Raw genomic sequence first — 22,718 nt, 5'->3', positions numbered from 1 at the left:
TGGTGAATGGATCAATCAGTGGTATTTATTGGTATTATTGAGCACCTGCAGTGTGCAGAGCATAGTACTAAATGCTTGGGCAGTAAAACAGAGTTGGTAGACATGTTCCCTACCCACAAGGATGTGCTAAGGAAAGCAGATTTTGGAGAACTGATTAGGAACAAACTAATGGAAAAAGCACTGACCTGGCAATTAGGAGACCTGGGTTCTAATCTCAGCTCCACCAGTTGCCTGTTCTGTGGCCTCAGGCAAGGCACTTAATTTCTCTGTGCCTCAGTTTCCTCATTTGTGAAAGTGGGGATTAAATACCTGTTCTCCCTCTCCTTTAGACTGTGAGCTCCTTGTAGAACAGGGACTGTGTCTGTTCTGATGATCTAGCATCTACACCAGTTCTAAGTTCAGTGTGCTTCGCACTCAGTAAGCGCTCAATAAATATAATTGAATGAACCTGACATAATCAATGACATTTGTTGAGCACTTACTGTATGCAGAGTACTGTACAATGTGATCGGGGCAGTACAGTGCAACAGGGTTGGTAGACAGGTTCCCTGCTCACAAGGAGCTTGCAGTCTAGAATGGGAGACAGACATTAAAATAAATTATAGATATGTATAGAAGTGCTCTGGGGTTGACGGTGCAGTGAAGCAGTGTGGCCTAGTGGAAGGAGCATGGGCTGGCCGTCAGAGGACTTGCGTTCTGTTCCCGACTCTGCCACTTATTTGCTGTGTGACCTCGGGCAAGTCACTTCTCTGTGCCCCAGTTTCCTCATCTGTAAAAATGGGGGATTAAATCCTACTCCCCTAACTAGACTTTGAGCCCCATGTGGGACGGGTTGTGTCAAAACTGATAACCTTGTATCTATCCCAGTACTAAGAACAGTGCTTGGCACATAGCACTTAACAGATATCACAATTATGTAAACTGCTCAAAGTAACAGATCCAAGTGCATAGGCAACACAGGAGGGAGAGGGAATAGGGGAAATGAGAGCTTAGTCAGGGAAGGCCTCTGGGAGGAAGTGTGATTTTAGTAAGATTTTGAAGGTGGGGGACAGTAGTGGTTTGTCATAAATTAAGCGGGAGGAAGGTCCAGGCCAGAGGATGGATGTGTCAAGGGGTCTGTGGTGAGACAGATGAGACTGAGGTACAGCGAGTAAATTGATATTCGAGGAGTGAAGTGTACAGGCTGGGCTGTGGTAAGAAATCAAAGAGGTAGGAGGGGTAGAATCCATTGAGAGCTCTCAAGTCGATGGTACGGAGTTTGGCAGAGGAAGGTAACCACTGGAGGTTGCCCATTCTTGAGACATGGGAAAATATGCCCTGAAGATTTTATCGTTTAGAAAAGTGATCCAAGCAGCAGAATGAAATAAGGACTGTAGTGTAGAGATACAGGGACAGGGACGTCAGCGAGGAGGCAGATGCAATAGGAAAGGGAGGATGAAATAAGCGCTTGTATCAACATGGTAGCAGTTTGGATGGACAGGAAAGGGCAGATTTTAGAGATAGACCCAACAGGATTTGATAACTGATTGAATGGGTTGAATGAGAGAGATGAGAGAGAGAGAGAGAGAGAGAGAAAGAGAGAGAGAGAGAGAGAGAGAGAGAGAGAGAGAGAGAGAGAGATGAGTCAAAGATAAAGCCAAGATTATGGAGTAGTAATATTGGTCTTTTATGGGAAAGATGAGAGGAGAATGGGGTTTGGTTGGTAAGATGAAGAGTTCTCTTTTGGACATGTTAAGTTTGAGGTGTCGGTGGGACATCTACTGTGCTTGGCACATAGTAAGTGCTTTAATACCAACATTATTATTATTATTATGTCCTGAAGACAGGAGAAAATGCAAGACTGCAGAGAAGGAAGGTGTTCAGGGCTGGAGAGGTAAATTTGGGCATCATCAACATAGAGATGGTAGTTGTAAGGCATGGGAGCAAATGACTTCAAGGGAGTGTGTGAAGTTGGAATATGGTAAGCACTTAAATATAGTAATTACTGTTATTCTTAACTAAAGCACTAACACAAGCAATGGTTCAGAGATTTCAGTGTGTAATCCTTCTACACCCTCTCTTAGTAGAAAACATGTAGGTTTATAACAAGATACCTTCTAGCTGCAGTTTGTTGATAAGTGGGAGGGGGAGATTAGACTTTTGACATTACTTTGGGACTGGAGGACTAGAGTAGCCAACTAATATAGTTAATTGTTGGACCTCTACTATCTGAAACCCCAAATTACTGTTGTTCATAACTATCTTGACATAACCTAGGTTTCCCCTGTCGGGCTAGTTTCCTCTTAGCTTCATTTTGGAAAAAGAGGGACATTAGAATTGTGCCATCCAAAAAAGTGGTTCCAAAACTTTTCCTCTCCCCATCTTTTGATCTTGGTGAGGCTAATAATAATAATGTGGTATTTGTTAAGCACTTACTATCTGCCAAGCACTGTACTAAACGCTGGGGTGATTACAAGCAAATTGAGTTAGACACAGTTCCTGTCCCACGTGGGACTCACAGTCTTAACCCCCATTTTACAGATGAGGCTACTGGGGCACAGAAAAGTTAAGTGGCTTGCCCAAGGTCAGACAGCAGGCAAGTGGAAGAGCAGGATTAGAACCCAGGACCTTCTGATTCCCAGGCCCGAGCTCTATCCACTAGCATGCGCCCAGTAAGATTTATGTAACTAACCTGTCTAAACAATAAATTGTCCTCTTTGAAGAAAGGAAGAGAAAAATGATGGGAATTAAACTGCTCTTTTGAATTCCTATGCCTTCTTTATCTCCTTTAATATTATAGGACTGCACTTCTCAGTTGATGATGCAGACATATTCTCTTTGCTGTCTACCAAGCTACTACTCTGAATCAGCAGTGGTCCTTTTGAACACAATTCCAAAATTTTCACAGAATAGGCTCTTTTACTTGGCCACAAGATTCAGTTCTTGGGCACATAGGAATAAATTTCCCCAGTGCTGTATTTACCTTCTGCTCTGTATGCACTTTTCTGGCACCCACCCCTACACTGCCATGAAATGAAAGGCGTATTTCACCTCAAAGTCTCCACTCCCTGCGCTATAATAATCAGTTAAGACCGTTGCTCTTTTCCTTAATACCTGAAGAGTACCATAAAATGGAAGCCTTTTTCACCTCAAAGTCTCCACTCCCTGCACTGTAATAATTAGTTAAGACCGTTGCTCTTTGCCATACTATCTGAAGAATATCATAAAATGGAAGGCTTTTTTCACCTCAAAATCTCTGCTCCCTGCACTGTAATAATCAAAGACTATTGTTCTCTTCCTTAATATCTGAATAGTACCATAAAATAGAAGGCTTTTTCACCTCAAAATCTCTGCTCCCTGCATTGTAATAATCAGTTAAGACTATTGTTCTCTTCCTTAATATCTGAGAAGTGCCCCCTTTCAATACCCAGGAGTGGATTTGCCATATGTCACTGGGGAATAGTTTCTTGATTTAACAGAATGAACTCAGTAATGCAAGGAAAAGCCCTCTTGGTAGAAATAAAAAAAGCCATTAGGGGAACCAGCAACTAATCCCCTGAAGTAAAAATCAGTGCTTCTGGGGGGATGTTTTCTTTCTGCACTTGGGCCACCAATCCCCATTGCCTTGAGGGGTGCAGTTCAACTACAGAAGCTGCCTTGTGAGCCTCTTGTGGCTCTTTAAACCCTGTCTATACTAGAGAGATGCAGGGTCCTAATCCCTTTACAGTAACTTGAAAGAGAATTAAACACCTGTCAAGAATCCAGTTTTACACCCTTCTGTGAATCATTTGCCCTTTTCTTGTGAATGTTTATAAGAGTCAAGAAAAATACAGTCGGGCATTATCTGTACTTGCTAGTGAATAAGCTTCCTCTAGCTACAAGTCCATTAAGCCCAACTAGAGATCTAGTTTTTTTGCCTATAACAAGTACCTCACTGGTGGTTGCTTCCCTTAGACTTATTGTAATAATTAATAATAATAACGATGGTGCTTGTTATGTGCTTATTATGTGCCAAGCACTGTTCTAAGCTCTTGGGGAGATACAAGTTTATCAGGTTGGACACAGTCCCTGTCCCACATGGGACTCACATTCTTAATCCCCATTTTACAGGTGAGGTAACTGAGGCTCAGAGAAGTTAAGTGCCTTGCCCAGGGTCACACAGCAGACACATGGTGGAGCCAGCATTAGTACCCAGGTTCTTCAGACTCCCAAGCCCATGCTCTAGCCACTCAGCCACACTGTTTCCCATGCTGCTTGGGCTGAAAGTCATGGGTTTAGATGGTTGATCAATTGAATGTTTATCTGAGAGATGTAGGATTTTGGTGTGATTTTTCTCCGGCACTGTACTAAGCATTGGAAATTAGACAGAGTCCCTAATCTAGAGTGGAGTCGCATGGCTTAATGGATAAAACACAGGCCTGTGAGTCAAAAGGTCATGGGTTCTAATCCCAGCTCTGCCACTTGTCTGCTGTGTGACTTTGGGTAAGTCACTTCACTTCTCTGGGCCTCAGTTCCCTCATCTGTAAAATGGGGATGAAGACTTGAACCCTACGTGGGACAGGGACTGTGTCCAATCCAACTATCCTGTATCTAAAACAGTGCTTAGAATAGTGTCTGGCACATAGTAAGCGCTTAAAAATATCATAATTATTATTTTTGTTAGTCCTGGTGGAGGCTCAGAGTATAAACAGGGGAAAGGAGGCAGGAACCAGACACATCGGAAGTGATTAAACAATTTTTAAAAAACCCACTTAAACAGAATAAACCACAAGGATAAATACATAAAATAAAAGCAAATATCAGCAGGGAGCTGTGGCTAAAGGAGAAGAATTCCAGGCTCTGGCTCAAAGTACAAGGCATCATCAATCAATCAAATCAGTGGTATTTATGGAGCATTTACTGGGTGAAGAGTACTGTACTTAGTGCCTGGAAGGTGATAGATACATTCCCTGCCCATAAGGAGCTTACAGTCTAAGGAGTCATATGACTGTAACCATGGCAACCATTACAGCAGCAACCATGGCAGCTGTGGCAGGTGGAGAGCCCAGTCCAGGAAAGGTCAGTTTATCCTGGACTGATGCCCCTGCTGCCATCCCAATTAAGTAGACATGATAGTGTGGCCTCTGGTGAACTGGCATATTCTGGGCTGGGTCTCTGCGAGTGGAGGGGATTCATTCATTCACTCAATCGTATTTATTGAGTGCTTACTGTGTGCAGAGCACTGTACTAAGCGCTTGGGAAGTACAAGTTGGCAACATATAGAGACGGTCCCTACCCAACAACGGGCTCACAGTCTAGAAGGGGGAGACAGACAACAAAACAAGCATATTAACAAAATAAAATAAATAGAATAGTAAATATGTACAAGTAAAATAGAGTAATAAATCTGTACAAACATATATACAGGTGCTATGGGGAGGGGAAGGATGTAGGGCGGGGGGATGGGGAGGGGGAGAGGACTCCTTGCAGCTAAGGGCCCTACAGTGTGCCAGTTTATTGTTGTATTATCCTCTCCCAAGTGCTTAGTACAGTGCTGTGCACACCATAAGCACTCAATAAATTCAGTTAACTGGCCGATAACGGTCCCAGCCACCACAGCCACAGCAGGGGGTATTGGGGAAAGACGTGGTGAAATCCTAGTGGACTGCAGCTTTCCAGCGTTCTAGAGGTTGAGATCTCATTCCTCTGGACCAGTTGGAGCAGAAGCTGATGGGAAGTCCCATTGGCATGGAGACAGAGAAGCATCTTTCTCGGGGTGCAAGGCTCCGTGGTCCTGGGGACCAACAGGGGTCTTGCACTGCTGATGTCTCCTCATCTTTCCTTCGTGTGAGTGGGGACTGATGACCCTGGATCAAAACAAAACAAAACAAAGCAAGGAGATGACAGCAGAAGAAATAATAATAACAATAATAATGATAATGGTAGTTGTTAAGCACTTACTATGTGCCAAGCACTGTTCTAAGCACTGAGGTAGATACGAGGTAATCAGGTTGTCCCACATGGGGCTTACAGTCTTAATCCCATTTTACAGATGAGGGAACTGAGGCACAGAGAAGTTAAGTGATTTGCCCAAGGTCACACAAGGATCCTCCCTCTTGCCCCCAGCCATAACCCCTCACTGCCACTTTTTACTCTTCTCTTTTCTCCCCTTTTTCCCCTTTTCACATTTTCCCATTCTATCTATCCTTTATCCCTGGATAGACCACAGGTCTAGGAGTCAGACTGCCACTTGTCTGCTGTATGACCTTGGGCAAGTCACTTCACTTCAGGGCCTCAGTTACCTCATCTGTAAAGTGGAGATAGAGACTGTGTCCAACCCAATTTGCCCGTATCCACTCCGTAGCTTAGTACAGTGCCTGACCCACAGTAAGCGCTTGACAAATTCCAACAGTTATTTACCACAATTATTACCCCCGCTCCCCAGCCCACCCCTTTTGGGCCTAATTTCCATCCTGCCTTAGAAAGGAGAGACGTACAGAAAGGCAGGAAGAGCAGAAGCATCAGGAAGGACTAAGTTCAACTCTATTAACTGATTCAGCTCCAAGCTTCCCACTCAAATGGCTCTGGGAAATTTTAAGTATGTAGTAATATCTCTTGGTTGCTAAAGCCTCATTTCTGTTATTTCCTGCCAAAGACTGTAGTCCCACCGAGATTTGCACATATACAGGGAGACTCTCCCCACACCCACGCAAAGGGACACTAATATGAGATAAATAAATAATAATGGTATTTGTTAAGCGCTTACTATGTGCAAAGCACTGTTCTAACTGCTGAGGGGATACAAGATGATCAGATTGTCCCATATGGGGCTCACAGTCTTAATCTCCATTTTACAGATGAGGGAACTGAGGCCCAGAGAAGTTAAGTGACTTGCCCAAGGTCACACAGCTGACAAGTGGTGGAGCTGGGATTTGAACCCATGACCTCTGCCTCCAAAGTCTGGGCTCTTTCCACTGAGCCACGCTGCTTCCCTGCCAAGAGTCCTGCCAAGAGCATCCTAATTCCTCAACACCAACCCTGAACTAAGTATCATACATACCTGCGGTTGTCAAAAATTTTATTTTGGGGGATCTTGGAAAGTCTTAATTGTCCAGATACCTTCAGATGCAAATGTTTTTTCATCATTAATCTAACTTATAATAAGCCACCAAAATCACCAAGGGTTCAGAGGTTCAAGATTAGCATGAACCCTCCCACTGAAATTTCAGAGGGACCCTCTCCCTGCTCATAACTGCATTCTCCCTCTCTTTCTCACTTTCTCAAATGCATGCTTTTCTAGGAAACAAAGTGGATGGACATTTTCTTAGTATTAAATATTTATAGAGAGTTTTGTGGGGGGGTTTTATTCTCCCAAATATATGTTTTTAAAACTGATAGGGACAGGTGAGCCCCTGAGATCCACCCTTAGTCCCCTCCCGGTAAGATAACTGAGTTTTGAGCCTCTGAGTCATTGTTCCTCAAGTAGCACTGACTTGGAGAAGGTGTCCAGGAGATGAAAGCTCTCTTGTGGGGAACCTTGGGTCATTTTTCCATGCCTTTGATGGAATTGAAAAGAACCTTTCAAGTCAAGATTTTAAAAGTACAAGGGGTAGAGTCACTGAACCAGGCAGATTAAACTAAAATAGGGTGGTTAAAACAAGTGGATAATTACTGCTAATAACAGTAATTAAGGTCAAGATGACCCAAAAACTTCTTGCATTGCGGGTCAAGTTTAGCTTTAGTGTTCATTTCTGAAGAACACAGAGGTTAATAAAGTAAAAGTAGCATGAAATGGGGTTTGTTTTTTAACTTTAACCCAGGTGGGCTCAACATGATGTTTTTCGTTAAAAAAATAGGAAAACAGATGTAAAGGATAAAGACTAGGAAAATTAAGGACTATTTTTACCCACATGAAGTTAAATTGGCAGCTGCTGTAACTGTTGGAGCTGAAATAACTTTTCTTTTCTACAATGAAAACCCAGCATATGGGCCTATTGTACATGCTGTGTGTTTGTTTTTTTGAGCTTATTGTGGAAACTTACTTGGGTTGAAAAACTGATGTCCAGAGAATTAAAAATAATTCTAGAAGATAAGCGAGTGTTCGAGCAGCACCCAGGTGAGTTACGCCTCCATTACATCATGGATGCTTTGATCTATCTTCATTCTATAGGCCTTCCGTTGTCCTTTTTAATCTAGTTAGTGGAGCCATTGGCTAGTAGCGTTCTAGGAATTTCTAAGTATTTCTCTGTTTATTGTGAGTTGGAATGATTTAAACCAATCGTATTTACTGAGCACTCAACCCTGTACTAGTCACTTGGGAGACTACAGTTCATTCATTTGATTGTATTGACTGAGCTCTTAATGTATGCAGTACACTGCACTAAGTGCTTGGGAGAGTACAGTACAACAATAAACAGTCACATTCCCTTCCCACAAAGAGCTTATAGTCTAGAGGACAAGCTTACAGTATTGAGGATTTTAGAAAACAATCTAGGCTCCTAAGATCAAGGATCATATCTACCAACTCTGCTGTATTGTAGTCTCCCGGCAATGCTCTCTGTACACAGTAAGTGCTCAGTAAATATCATTGATTGACTGGTAATCTATTCAATTCCCTTAATTTCAGGCAAACTACTCTAAATTGGCAGTGGCTGAAATGGGACATACACAAATAGGGCTGCTAAAACAAATGTCTGAAGGACAAAGGATGGTCCCAAACAATAAAATGGACAGGCTGGCCTGGCATACAGCGTCAGAAGGGGAGTTACCTTCCTCCCACTAGACTGTAAGCTCGCTGTGGGTAGGGAGTGTGTCTATTTATTGTACTTCCCAAGGGCTTAGTTCAGAGCTGCACACAGTAAGTGCTCGATATACACGATTGAGTGAATGAATGAATAGTATACTCTCCGAAGCGCTTAGTACAGTGCTCTGGACACAGTAAGCACTCAATAAGTAGGACTGAATGTCTGACTGACTCCAAAGAGGGCCTTGGGAAGAGGGGCATACCAAGGCGTAGATAGATCAGAAAATGTCAGCACCTGCAATAGAGAAGCAGCGTGGCTCAGTGGAAAGAGCCCGGGCTTTGGAGTCAGAGGTCATGGGTTCAAATCCCGTCTCTGCCAATTGTCAGCTGTGTGACTTTGGGCAAGTCACTTCACTTCTCTGGGCCTCAGTTCCCTCATCTGTAAAATGGGGATTAAGACTGTGAGCCCTCTGTGGGACCACCTGATCACCTTGTAACCTCCCCAGCGCTTAGAACAGTGCTTTGCACATAGTAAGCACTCAATAAATACTATTATTATTATTATTATTATATTGCCACTTAATGCTTACACAGTGTGGAATAAATTGTCAGTATTGCTTTGACCTTAACATGGGTAGCATCTCATTTGTTTGGCCATCTTTGGCTATAAAGAAGCAGCATGGCCTAATGGAAAGAGCACATTTCTGGGAGTTAGAGGCCCTGGGCTCTAATCCCAGCTCTGTCAATTCCTTGCTGCATGACCTTGGGCAAGTCACTTAACTTCTCTGTGCCTCAGTTACCCCTTATGTAAAATGGGAATTAAATCCTCCTCCCTCCAACTGAGACTATTAGCTCCATGGGAATGTGTCCAGCCTGATAAACTTGTATCTACACCAGAATTTAGAAGAGTGCTTGACACGTAAGTGCAGAACACATGCCATTAAAAAGAGATAGGTCTATACTCAGTGCTCTACATTTACAGTGTTAGACATAGACTAAGTGTTCAATAAATACAATTGATTTCTTTTTGATACCTTTCTTTCCAGTGTTCTCTTCCTCTTAATTGCAAGTTATTTTGTATCTGTCTCCCTTATTAGATGGTAAGCTCCTTGAAGGCCATTACACTGTCTTCTAATTATGATATTTGCTAAGTGCTGGGTAGATACAGTGTAATCAAGTTAAACACCGTCCCCGTCCCACATGGAGCTCACATTCTAAGTAGGAGAGAGATCATGTATTGAATCCTCACTTTACAGATGAGGAAACTGAGGCACAGAAATGTTAAGTGACTTGCCCAAGGTCAGCTGGCAGGCCAGTGACAAACCTGGGTTTAGAACCAGATCCTCTGACTCCCAGGCCCGACTTTCCATTCATTCATTCATTCAATCGTATTTATTGAGCGCTTACTGTGTGCAGAGCACTGTACTAAGAGCTTGGGAAGTACAAGTTGGCAACATATAGAGACGGTCCCTACCCAACAGTGGGCTCACAGTCTAGAAGAGTCCATTAGACCTGTGTAACCATTAGACCCAACCTCGCAATACAATGCTTCAAGCACTCATTAGCCTCTCAGCAAGTATTATCTATTTGCCTGGGGAAGGTGCAAATTAATCAGGTTGGACACAGCCCCTGTCCCATATGGGGCTCACAGTATCAATCTCCATTTTATAGGTGAGCACTGGGCACAGAGAGAAGCTAAGTGACTTGCCCAAGGTCACACAGCAGACAAGTGGCATAGCAGGGATAAGAACCCAGGTCCTCCCAACTCCCAGGCCCGCACTCCATCCACTAGGTAATACTGCTTCTCTTCTAGGCCACAGTGCTTCCCTATTATTTGATAGCAATAGCAATCAATTGATAGCCATTTTATAATCTCTGTACTTAAGTGTCTAATGGGTCCATTATCCAGAAAGTAATCATCAATCACTGGAGCTTATTGATGATTTACCAGGCACAGGGTACTGTACTAAACACCTCTGGTGAAGTGGATAGAGCACGGGGCTGGGAGCCAGAGGTTGTGGATTCTAATCCCGACTCTTCCACCTAATAATAATAATAATGGCATTTATTAAGCGCTTACTATGTGCAAAGCACTGTTCTAAGCACTGGGGAGGTTACAAGGTGATCAGGTTGTCCCATGGGTGGCTCACAGTCAATCCCTATTTTACAGATGAGGTAACAGAGGCACGGAAAAGTTAAGTGACTTGCCCAAAGTCACACAGCTGACATGTGGCGGAGCCGGGATTTGAACCCATGACCACTGACTCCAAAGCCCGTGCTCTTTCCACTGAGCCACACTGCTTCTCTGTGTGACCTTCACCTGTCTGCTGTGTGACCTTGGGCAAGTCACTTCACTTCCCTGGGCCTCAGTTACCTCATCTGTAAAGTGGGGATTGTGCCTGTGAGCCCCACATAGGACAGGGATGGTATCCAACCTGATTATCTTGTATCCCCTCCAGCACTTAGAACAGTGCCTGACACACAGTAAGCGCTTAACAAATATTACAGTTATTATCATTACTATTATTATTCCCAGTGAGTTCGAGCATATGGTCCGTAAGAACAGTACTTTGCACATAGTAAGCGCTTAATAAATGCCATTATTATTATTAAGGCGCACCCCCACTCCCACCCCCAAAGGCCACGAGGTAGGCCTGAGGAGGATAATTGCACTTTCCAAGTGCTTAGTACAATCAATCAATCAATCAATCAATCGTATTTATTGAGTGCTTACTATGTGCAGAGCACTGTACTAAGCGCTTGGGAAGTACAAATTGGCAACATATAGAGACAGTCCCTACCCAACAGTGGGCTCGCAGTCTAAAAGGGGGAGACAGAGAACAAAACCAAACATACTAACAAAATAAAATAAATAGAATAGATATGTACAAGTAAAATAAATAAATAAATAAATAGAGTAATAAATATATACAAACATATATACAGGTGCTGTGGGGAAGGGAAGGAAGTAATATGGGGGGATGGAGAGGGGGACGAGGGGGGAGTACAGTGCTCTGCACACAGTAAGTGCTCAATAAATACGATTGAATGAATGAATGAATAATAAGGAGCCCATCCCCTCCTAGTTTCCAAATTCGGGTGGACATCTGCCGAGAACTGTGGTTTATGTGAAAACAGCCGGGGCTCTAATGATCACATATAGACCAGCTCAGAATCCTGGCTTTATCTGAAAAGGGAGATGCTGGTTTGGAGAGCAGGGTGTTAAAAGGGAGAAGGTTTCTCCGGCTGAATCCCCAAGAGTAATGTCCTTGACTGTGATGCAAAACCAGTGCCCTTGACTATCACATCCTGTCCTCTTGTAGAAGTAAGCTGTGGGAACTCGCCTGCTTCAGTGTCGGGAGATGGAGTGGTAAACTCAAAGGACCCTCAGTGCTTGCATCTTTGAAGTGTCTGATAATTGTGCCATTGTCATGCCCGTTGGAGGGATACTTTGCTTTACAGTTGTAAAGCAGAACCCACTGATAAACGGGGATGCCCTGGTGTGAACGTGACCCTTTGAACTGTAAAGAATCTTTTTAGATAGGCAAGCAGTGGCATTTTATCACTTATGTTTTTATTAGAGCACTAAACAGAGTAACCGGTGGTGTGCCTAAGCACACAAATAAAACATTTTCATCTTTTTGCTAATAATGTTGCCCCGGGCTACTTTTAAAGAAGATTGATTCATTCAGTCATATTTATTGAGTGCTTACTGTGTGCAGAGCACTGTACTAAGCGCTTGGAAAGTACAATTCAGCAAAAAATCAATCCCTCAGTCCCTCCAGCTGCCCAGGTCAACAAAAGACTTTGGGAAACCAAGTTCCACTTTTCACTCCTTCGAAGAGCTGAGATCCCAACGGAGAAATTCGAATGAAATCCTGATTAAAGGCTTTTGAAAAAAAAAAAAAGTCATGCAGTCAGATCGTAACTGGCTTCTTTGGCTTTCAGATCGATCGGCATAAATTATGTGTTGAATGTAAAGTTGTGGGGAGGGAATTAATTTAGGCAACTTTTGCCTTCCCGTAATAGCCCTTCTGAACAAAACCAAGAAAACCTGTGGGATCTCAAATAAGTCAACATTGGGCCTGGTTTAGAAGGTAGATAGGGACTTATTATAATAAACCACATCAGAATTTTGGGGTCTTTGGCTTTGGTTTTATCATCAAGTTCCAGTAACACAGTTTCCAAAGCCATTTTGCTAGTGCGGATTTTAGCCAAAAATAACATCTTAATTCAAGTGTAGAATTTTCAATTGCTGAATCCCAAATGCTATCCAACTTTCCAACCCTACCAAAGATTTTCAAAGCTACAACATTGTTCTGCTACTCAAATTTTAGTCAGAGAGGGACTTAAAAATCAACACATAGTTATTTTTGATTGGAATAGTACTGTTTAAGGTGGTGAGTTTTATGTCATTTTTGTGACCATGAGATTTAGAGGTGAGCACACCAACTTTCTTTGTGTGTTGTTAAAATCACTTTCCCAACCAACAAGTCGCAGCATGGCCTAACGAATAGAGCACGGGCCTGAGAGCCAGAAGGAGCTGGGTTCTAATCCTGCCTCTGCCACTTGTCTGCTGTGTGACCTTGGGCAAGTCATTTAATGTCTCTGGGCCTCAGTTATCTCATCTGAAAATGGGGGTTCATGTTGTAAGTCCCGTGGAGGACATGGTCTATGTCTTCCCTCATTGGCTGGTATCTATCCCAGCGCTTAGTACAGTACCTGGCACATAACAAATACCTTAGGAAACAAAGTATATGGAATTATTAGTTGGGTCTTTACCAAACATTCATTACCTAGGCATTTGGCTATCTCAACAAGCCAAAAAAGATCATTAACATTAAGGCTGAATTCTTAGAAGTTGCTTCCACCTCCCCAAAAACTGAGTAATACCCTACTCCTTATAATAAAGTAGGCCATCTACTCGGACTGCCTGGAAACACCCAGGACACGAACAATTCTCTCTGTTGGCTTTACCTCTCCAGGACTCATTAAGGGACCAGTCACAATCAGTATGTAATAGTGCAGATTGTGTGTCTTCTATGTGTAGAAAGTGCTGTAATAGATACTGGCACCATCTAGACATAAACTTTGCAGAGTTTAGACAACAGAGGTGGATCTTCTGAGGTGGAGAAGCAGCGTGGTTCAGTGGATAGAGCCTGGGCTTTGGAGTCAGAGTTCGTGGGTTCAAATCCCGGCTCCGCCAGTTGTCAGCTGTGTGACTTTGGGCAAGTCACTTCACTTCTCTGTGCCTCAGTTACCTCATCTGTAAAATGGGGATAAAGACTGTGAGCCCCCCGTCACACCTTGTAACCTCTCCAGCGCTTAGAACAGTGCTTTGCACATAGTAAGTGCTTAATAAATGCCATTATTATTATTATTATCTTCTGAGACTCAGCTAGGGGAATCCGACTCTTTATTTTTTTTTTAAGTGGTATTTGTTAAGAGCTCACTACATATCACGTATCTGTTTTCCCCTTCTAGACTGTGAGCCCGTTGTTGGGTAGGGACCATTCTCTATATGTTGCTGACTTGTACTTCCCAAGCGCACACACTAAGTACTCAATAAATATGATTGAATGAATGAATATCAGGCACTGTACTGGGGTAGATACAAGCTATTGAGGTTGAAGACCCGATTAAGAAAGAAGCATGGCCTAGTGGCTAGAGCATGGACCTGGGACTCAGAAGGACTTTGATTCTAAACCTGGCTCCACCACTTGTCTGCTGTGTAACCTTGGGCAAGTCATTTCACTTCTCTATGCCTCAGTTACCTCATCGGTATAATGGGGTTTGAGACTATGAGCCCCACGTGGGACAGGGATTGTGTCCAACCTAGTTAGCTTATATCAACCCCAGTACAAGCATTGTGTTGTCTTATGCTGCTAAGTCGTCTCCGTGCGACACCACAGACAGATCTCTCCCAGAATGTCCCACCTCCATCTGCAAATGTTCTGGTAATGCATCCATAGAGGTTTCTTGGTAAAAATATGGAAGCCGTTTACCAATGCCTCCTTCCACACAGTAAACTTGAGTTTCCTCCCTCGACTCTCCCATGCCATTACTGCCCAGCACAGGGGAGACTTGACTTGTAGCAGGTTGCCCTCCACTCACTAGCCAATGGCCAAGATAGGAATGGAATGGGTAGGCCTCTGCTTGACTCTCCCTCTCATAGTCGAAACTGATGGAGTACTGGAAACTCACCAGGTGCAACCCTGAGAGGATCCCCAGTGCTTAGAGTAATGCTTAACACATAGTAAGCACTTAACAAATGTCATCATCATCATCAGGTAGGACACAGTCAATGGCCCACGTGGGCCTCACAGTCTTAAGTCTTGGAGAAGCAGATCAGTGAAAAGAGCACGGGCTTTGGAGTCAGAGGTCATGGGTTCAAATCCCGGCTCCGCCAACTATCAGCTGTGTGACTTTGGGCAAGTCACTATTACTCTATTTATTTTACTTGTACATATCTATTCTATTTATTTTATTTTGTTAATATGTTTGGTTTTGTTCTCTGTCTCCCCCTTCTAGTCTTCCCCTTCTAGACTGTGAGCCCACTGTTGGGTAGGGACTGTCTGTATATGTTGCCAACTTGTACTTCCCAAGCACTTAGTACAGTGTTCTACACAGAGTAAGCACTCAATAAATACGATTGATTGATTTAACTTCTCTGTGCCTCAGTTACCTCATCTGGAAAATGGGGATTGAAACTGTGAGCCCCCCGTGGAACAATCTGATCACCTTGTAACCTCCCCAGTGCATAGAACAGTGCTTTGCACATAGTAAGCGCTTAACAAATACCATCATTATTATTATTATTATTAGTCCCCATTTTGCAGATGAGGGAACTGAGGCACAGAGAAGTGAAGTGACTTACCCAAGATCATACAGCAGACAGGTGGCGGAGCAGAGATTCGAACCCAGGTCCACAGACTCCCAGACCTGTGCTCTTTACACTAGATCATGCTGCTTCTTGTGGCCTGGTGGAAACTCATTTCTCTCAATAGATCAACAATTCAGCCCCTTTTGGGGCCGGTAACAGTAATAATAATGATGGCATTTGTTAAGTGCTTACTATATGCAAGGCACTGTTCTAAGCGCTGGGGAGGATACAAGTGATCAGGTTGCCCCTCCTGGGGCTCACAGTCTTAATCCCCATTTTACAGATGAGGTAACTGAGGCACAGAGAAGGTAAGTGACTTGCCCAAAGTCACATAGCTGACAAGCGGCAGAGCCAGGATTAGAACCCATGACCTCTGACTCCCAAGCCCATACTCTAGACATTGAAAAGATCAGTCGAGGTTTGCCCTCGCAGTTAGGAAGCATCACAACTAAGGGGACTTGCTAGATGACACTCGGGATTGGAGAGCAAAAAATCCTCCCTCAGGAATTTAAACTTGCTTCCTCTTCATCACCAGGTGTCCTATTCCATCCCAGAAAACTAAGTCCCTTTGTTTCAATAGAGTTTTTCTCCTTGTCTGGCGGAGCCATGTACCTCATTGTCTTCCTGCTGTGCTAAAGCAGAAGGTTCTGTAAGCTTCTTGATCTGCTTTGAGTTCTCAATAAATACCTCCTGGGTCCGGGTGATCCGTGGCCCTGTGGTGTGTCCTGTGGGCATCCTGTCTAAATAATCCTCTCCTCCCAGTGGCACCGGATTTAATTTATATTAGTGGAAAAGACACTGGCCCATAACCTTTATGTAAATGAAGCTTATAACCAGAACAAAATGCATGTGAGCTTTGTTAGTACCTTGGAAAGTACCCATGCCCAATTAAAAGTCATCATCAAATCCCCTAAAAGGTGAGCTCAAATATTTGAAATACTCCTCTGCCACTTTCATGCATCCCACAAGGAGTTGTGGGGCACTGCAGCTTTAAGGATCTTAGTATGGTGCTTTGTACTCACTAATCACTCAATAAATGCGATTGACTGCTCTTTTAGATTTCATAATAATGCTACAAGCCACACTGAAGGCCAGTCTTGCCCATTTTAGAGAAGGAGTTTATTTTCACTTGTGACCTAGCAGATAAAGCATGGGCCTGGAAGTTAGAAGGGCTTTTATTCAGTCATTCGATGGTATTTATTAAGTGCTTACTGTATGCAGAACACACTATACTAAGCTCTTGGGAGAGTACAGTATAACAATAAACTGGCATATTCCCTGTCCACAATGAGTTTACAGTCTGGGGGAAGACACACATTAATATAAATAAATAAATTATGGATATGTACATAAGTGTTGTGGGGTTTGGGGGAGGGATGAATAAAGGGAGCAAGTCAGAGTGATGCAAAAGGGAGTGGGAGAAGAGGAAAGGGGGCCTTGGTCAGAGAAGGCCTCTTGAAGGAGATGTGCCTTTGATATGGTTTCGAGGTGGGGGAGGAGAAGGATCTTGGTTCTAATCCTGGCTCCTTCTGAAACTGATGGATTTATCCATGGCTATGAACTGTAACTTCAGTCCTGTCTCACCAGTCCTATGCTACATGAGGAGAGCACCTCTAAAGGAGATTGACTGTAAAGTCATCAAATGCTTGGTCATCTTAAACTGAGTGGGGTCAGGGGAAACAAGGAAAAGAAGGGAGGGAGGGAAAAGAAAGGATGGGGAAAATAACAATAATGACTGTTGGATTCAAGCACTTTCTCTATGCCAAACACTATGCTAAGCACTGAGCTAGGTACAGTACAATTTGATCTGATTGCACCATCTGTCCCTATCCCACATGGGGTTCACAGCCAAAGGGGGTGGGAGGATAAACAGGTATTTAATCTCCATTTTACAGATGAGGAAATGTAGTCACAGAGTAATCATGCAACTTTGCCAGGATTAAGGAATGTGTCTGTCAACTCAGCTATATTGTACTCTCCCAAGCACTTAGTACAGTGTTCTGCACACAGTAATCGCTCAATAAATGCAGTTGATTGATTGACTAATCACCCAACAGGCAAGTGATGGAGCCAGGACTAGAACCCAGGTTTCCTGACTCCCAAGCTTGTGTACTCTCCACTAGGCCACAATGCTTCTCTAGTTCGAGTACATTACAATAGAGAGGAAGAAGCAGCAGAAGTGACTTAAAAGCAGGACTTCAGGATTAGCCAGGAATTGTTTCCTCAATTCCCCTCCTCAATCCCATCCTCCAAATAGACCACACTAAGTGACTGACCCCAATCAACAGTTCAGGGAATTTCTCCGGCTTCACAAGTCCAGAGAGAAGTTTGCCTTCTAATACTCATTTCATTCATTCATTCAATCGTATTTATTGAGTGCTTACTGTGTGCAGAGCACTGTACTAAGCACCTGGGAAGTACAAGCTGGCAACATATAGAGACGATCCCTACCCAACAATGGGCTCACAGTCTAGAAGGGGGAGACAGACAACAAAACAAAACATGTAGACAGGTGCCAAAACTGTCAGAGTAAATAGAATTATAGCTATATGCACATCATTAATAAAATAAAGTAGTAAATATGTACAAGTAAAATAGAGTAATAAATATGTACAAATATATACAAGTGCTGTGGGGAGGGGAAAGAAGTAGGGGAGGGGAGAGGGTGATGGGGAGGGGAGGAGGAGAAGAAAAAGGGGGCTCATGACTCAGACTCAGTCTCAACTCATTTGTTGCTTTTGTTTTCATTTGGAAATGGCATGTAACATTACCTAACTTTAAAACGACATCTTATTTTTGTTCTTTTTTAAATGACACCACAAAATGTTCTGTGAAGCAACAAAATACACCCTTTTCCACCCAATGATGGTGTTTCTTCTAGTAAGATGTACTTCTGCAAAGACAATGGTTTAGTTTAAGCCAGTATTGAAAAATCAGTGTATTTGGAGTTAAATCCATTCCTCTTTTAGTGTTGTTCCACCCAAAGCATCTGTCTGCTCCGTTAAATGGTGGGTATGAAGGAAGGTCGGACATGCTCATTCAGGTGGGAGTAACTAAACCCTGAGTTTACAAGATAAGTAACAGGTGTGAAGAATGTCAAACAGCTTTTAAGCCCCTAACAGCTGAATTAAGCCATAAAAATTTGTGATTATTTTGCCCTGGAACCTCTCACCCAAATGCAAATTCAGAAATCAGAAGAAACTCAAAATTATTTGGGAGGTTACATATTTGCTGTCTAAATCCACCAGGTTTTTGGTGAATATAATACTATTTAAATCAAACAATCCACCAGTCATATTTATTGAGTACTCAGTGTGTGCAGAACACTGTACTAAGTGCTTGGGAGAGAACATGAGCCTGTTGTTGGGTAGGGACAGTCTCTATATGTTGCTGATTTGTACTTCCCAAGCGCTTAGTACAGTGCTGTGCACACAGTAAGCATTCAATAAATACGATTGATTGAATGAATGAATGGTATAACAGAGTTGGTAGTAATGTTCTCTGCCCATAACAAGCTTATGGGCTAGAGGGGGAGACAGACATTAATATAAATTAAAAAATTACAGATAATGTACATAAGTACTGTGGGACTGAGGGAGGGGTGCAAATCCAAGTGCAAGGACATAATTTAAATATTTAAATCTAACCATTGCATTTAATCAATTTAAATATTGGTGAAAATGAATTTTGAGGTGGGTGTTTATTGGGGTAGGTACAAAAATGGCAAGCTTTAAAATCTTGAGTGATAGCAGAACTGAGCTCTTTGGTTTATCTTTAGTTTGCTGTTCAATTTTTCACGCTCTTCTTTTCCGTAATGCCAGATGAACATGTGACTTGTAATATCCACCACTCTTCAAGTTCCTGTCAGCCTGTTTTGCATTAGGAGATTATGGAAACACTCCGTAAAGGAAACTTTCCAGCACAGGGAAGAGGTGAGGAAAACCGAGATATGAAGCAGTAGTGGTTAGGGGTGGAAGGAAGGGCAAGGGAGCAGAAATTGAGGAGAGGCTTGAAACAAATTGATTTCAACATCATGAAATAATATTAAAGTCCCATGTGTTGACCGTGTTCTTATTCTTGCCCAAGAAAGTAACGTAGACACGTACTCTAGCCTCTAGATGCTTATGAGCTAGAACTTTTGAATGAGAAACAGCCTGGCTTTGTGGAAAGAGCATGGGCTTTGGAGTCAGAGGTCATGGGTTCAAATCCTGGCTCTGCTAATTGTCAGCTATGTGACTTTGGGCAAGTCACTTAACTTCTCTGGGCCTCAGTAACCTCATCTGTAAAAGAGGGATTAAGACTATGAGTCCCCGTGGGACAACCTGATCACCCTGTAACCTCCCTGGTGCTTAGAACAGTGCTTTGCACATAGTAAGTGCTTAATAAATGCCATTATTATTATTATTGTTAATTATATAGCCATTTCAAACTAGACAAATTGCTTTTATTTTTGCAATCTTTCCTTTCTTAGAGCAAACTACCCCACAGTAGTGGACAGTACTTTTCTTTTCTCCTGCCTTCCTTTTCTGTCACCCTCTACTTCTCCCCTAAAATAATAATTCTTGTAAAAGTGTCGGTGTAGTAATGCTTTGGATTGTATAGAGCTTCCTTCCAGAGGCCCAGATGTTTCATGAGTAGTATTATTTCACTCTCCCCAAAATCACTGTGTGTTGGGTGAGTATTCGTGACCCAGTTTCACAAATGGAGAACTGAGGTTTGGGGATACTAAGTCAAGGTGAGGCAACTTTGTTTTGAAACAGATTGTGGCCTAGAATTCAGCAACATACACCTATTGGCCAATAAAAAGTGCAGTTTTGCTGCAAAATCAATCGATGACCTTTGTTAAACGCCTGCTGTGTCCAAAGCATTCAGTTGTGCATGTGGGAGAGTATGAAAGAGTTAGAAGGTGCAATCCCGCAGTTACTGCTGCTACCTAGTGCTGAATGTCAAAAAGCTTTCTAACCAGAATGAACCGGTATGTCGCTCTCCCCTCTTTCCCTCCCCCTCTACCTCTGCCACTCTAGAATCCTTTTCCACACCTTTTTCTTATATTAGGTCAGATTTCCATCAGATTCTGACTCACCTCTAGAACTTCTACCACCTTTTCTTCATATGAAGTAAAAAAAGATACGGTACATCTGGAGGATTCTCAATATACCTGTTCTTGAGGTGTGACTTTCAAGGTTGCTTCTAAGAACCACGAGTCTACATAAAGGAATCTTTCTAACACCCCGTTTTCAGAAGGTCAAGAGCTAATAATAGGAATCTGTTCAGATCAAGATTTTTGTTCTTATTAATAATGTGTGGGAATTAAAAGAATTCTTCTCCCGCGTACTAAGAAATATATATAAACTAAGTTCTTCAATTACCTAGACAAAATGTAATTCAGTCTGTGTTTGCAATCTCCTAGGCTCTCAATGTGGAATCATTTTGTAGTCTTTAAGCTGGTCTATAAACTCCTGGTGGGCAGAATGCTTAGTATAGTGCTCTGTATACAGTAAGTGCTCAATAAATACCACTGATTGATTTATGATTGGCCAGTTTAACTATTCGATCTTTCTCAGAGTCTGCTTGGCTAAGATGAAAAATAAGTAACAATTTTTATGTTCCAGTAAATACCAGTGAGATGGGCTAAGAGTGAAGAGGGTGCTTTATCCCCTGCTTTATAAACATTGACGTGATTATATAGTTCTAAAATGTCAAAAGTATTTGCGAGTGTCAATTTTCCTTGCCTAACAACTCAAAGTAACCATAGCAATGGGTAAGAACAATTTCAAATAAGCATTTTTGTAGCCTTTAGAGAAAGGTAAGCCAAAGAAAGATTTTTAAAGCTGTTATGCATTAAAGAACACATATTTGCAAATCTCACTTTTGCATATTGTACAAAAAAAATTACATGTTCATAAGCAGCATGTATGTAAGAATTTTGCATATTGTACAAAAAAAATTACATGTTCATAAGCAGCATGTATGTAAGAATTTGTCATTCTCATTTATCTTTGGAGCAAACTTGCATTTGAAGAGATTGACTGACTCTCATTTTCAGCAACTAAAGAAGCTCTTTAAAGTCTAGATTTAGAAAAAAAAAAAGGTAACGAGATCTGCTTCAGGAAAATTCTGCACAAAGTCTTCCACCCTTCATTGATTTGCCTTTTATTTTACAAGCAAAAGATGGATGACAGCATATGCTTTTGGAAAAAAAAAATCCCCTGCTTTTCCCTGAACAGGGTGTAATATGTAGGGAGAGAAACATGGGAAAATTCAGCTGCAGACAAGGTTTCGGTAGTGAGAGCCTGGTCTATTGTCTCACGGAAATAACAGAAATGTAGCCTGCTTTCATCGAGGTGGAAATTAGCTTGACTTGGCGAAAACAGTGTACTTCCTAAGGAACAACAAAACATTTTACTCAAGTGTGGATGATAAGTAGAGCAGGATTTCACATTCACCTGACTTTTTCGTGTCTGCAGTGGCCTGAAGTACTAATTGTTTGTGGGATGTATTTTGGTTGGGTTCTTTAACACCACTGCCAAACAGTTTATTAATCTGGTTGCATTTTTCATCTGCTCCAGCTGTACTGAAGAAATTTGGTAAAGGATAATGTATTGTGACCTGTGGGTAGTCCAGCAGGGTTTTGTCTGACAAGTTTATTAATGTCTGCATTACTCCGGGGCCTGTTTGCCTTCAGGATATCTTGTGAGATGATATTAGTAAAATGGTTTACAGACAAACAACTGTAAAACTAATTAGCCATTCTAAGAACCGCCTTTGTTCGATATCATAATATATCTAGCTGGTTGCTCAATTCATTTAAATATCAAAAGATGCAAGTGCTTTGCTATTTTGAAGTTTATCAGTACTGGAAACCCTAGAGATTTAAAATGAAAACACTAGTAGAGCATAGTAATTAATTTGTAGATAATTTTTAAGATATTTAAAATAGCAAGAGACAGAAAATGTAAAAGTACTTTTTAATGTTTTAATACATGTATATCAGGGTGCGTTTCTGTGGGTGCATTTCTTATGAATGTTCTATAGAGTTGCCCTACACTTGGGCCGTGTGGTGTAGTGGATAGAGCACGGGCCCAGGGGTCAGAAGGACCTGGGTTCTAATTCCGGTTCTGCCACTTGTCTGCT

At 42.3% G+C, this 22,718-nt stretch overlaps 1 protein-coding gene and 1 non-coding gene across 2 annotated transcripts in view; one reads left to right on the top strand and one right to left on the bottom strand.

Moving 5' to 3' along the window:
- Window positions 1-22,718, top strand: part of PRICKLE1 (prickle planar cell polarity protein 1) — a 180,953-nt gene that overhangs the window by 93,445 nt on the left and 64,790 nt on the right. The window lies entirely within an intron of this gene.
- LOC119924550 lies at window positions 14,789-14,926 on the bottom strand. Its single transcript, XR_005449258.1, has one exon. It is a non-coding gene; the product is annotated as a small nucleolar RNA SNORA7 (small nucleolar RNA).

This window comes from Tachyglossus aculeatus, chromosome 2 (genome assembly GCF_015852505.1).
Source record: "Tachyglossus aculeatus isolate mTacAcu1 chromosome 2, mTacAcu1.pri, whole genome shotgun sequence".
In the NCBI taxonomy this organism is placed as follows: domain Eukaryota; kingdom Metazoa; phylum Chordata; class Mammalia; order Monotremata; family Tachyglossidae; genus Tachyglossus; species Tachyglossus aculeatus.
This window is presented reverse-complemented; position numbering and strand designations above follow the sequence as displayed.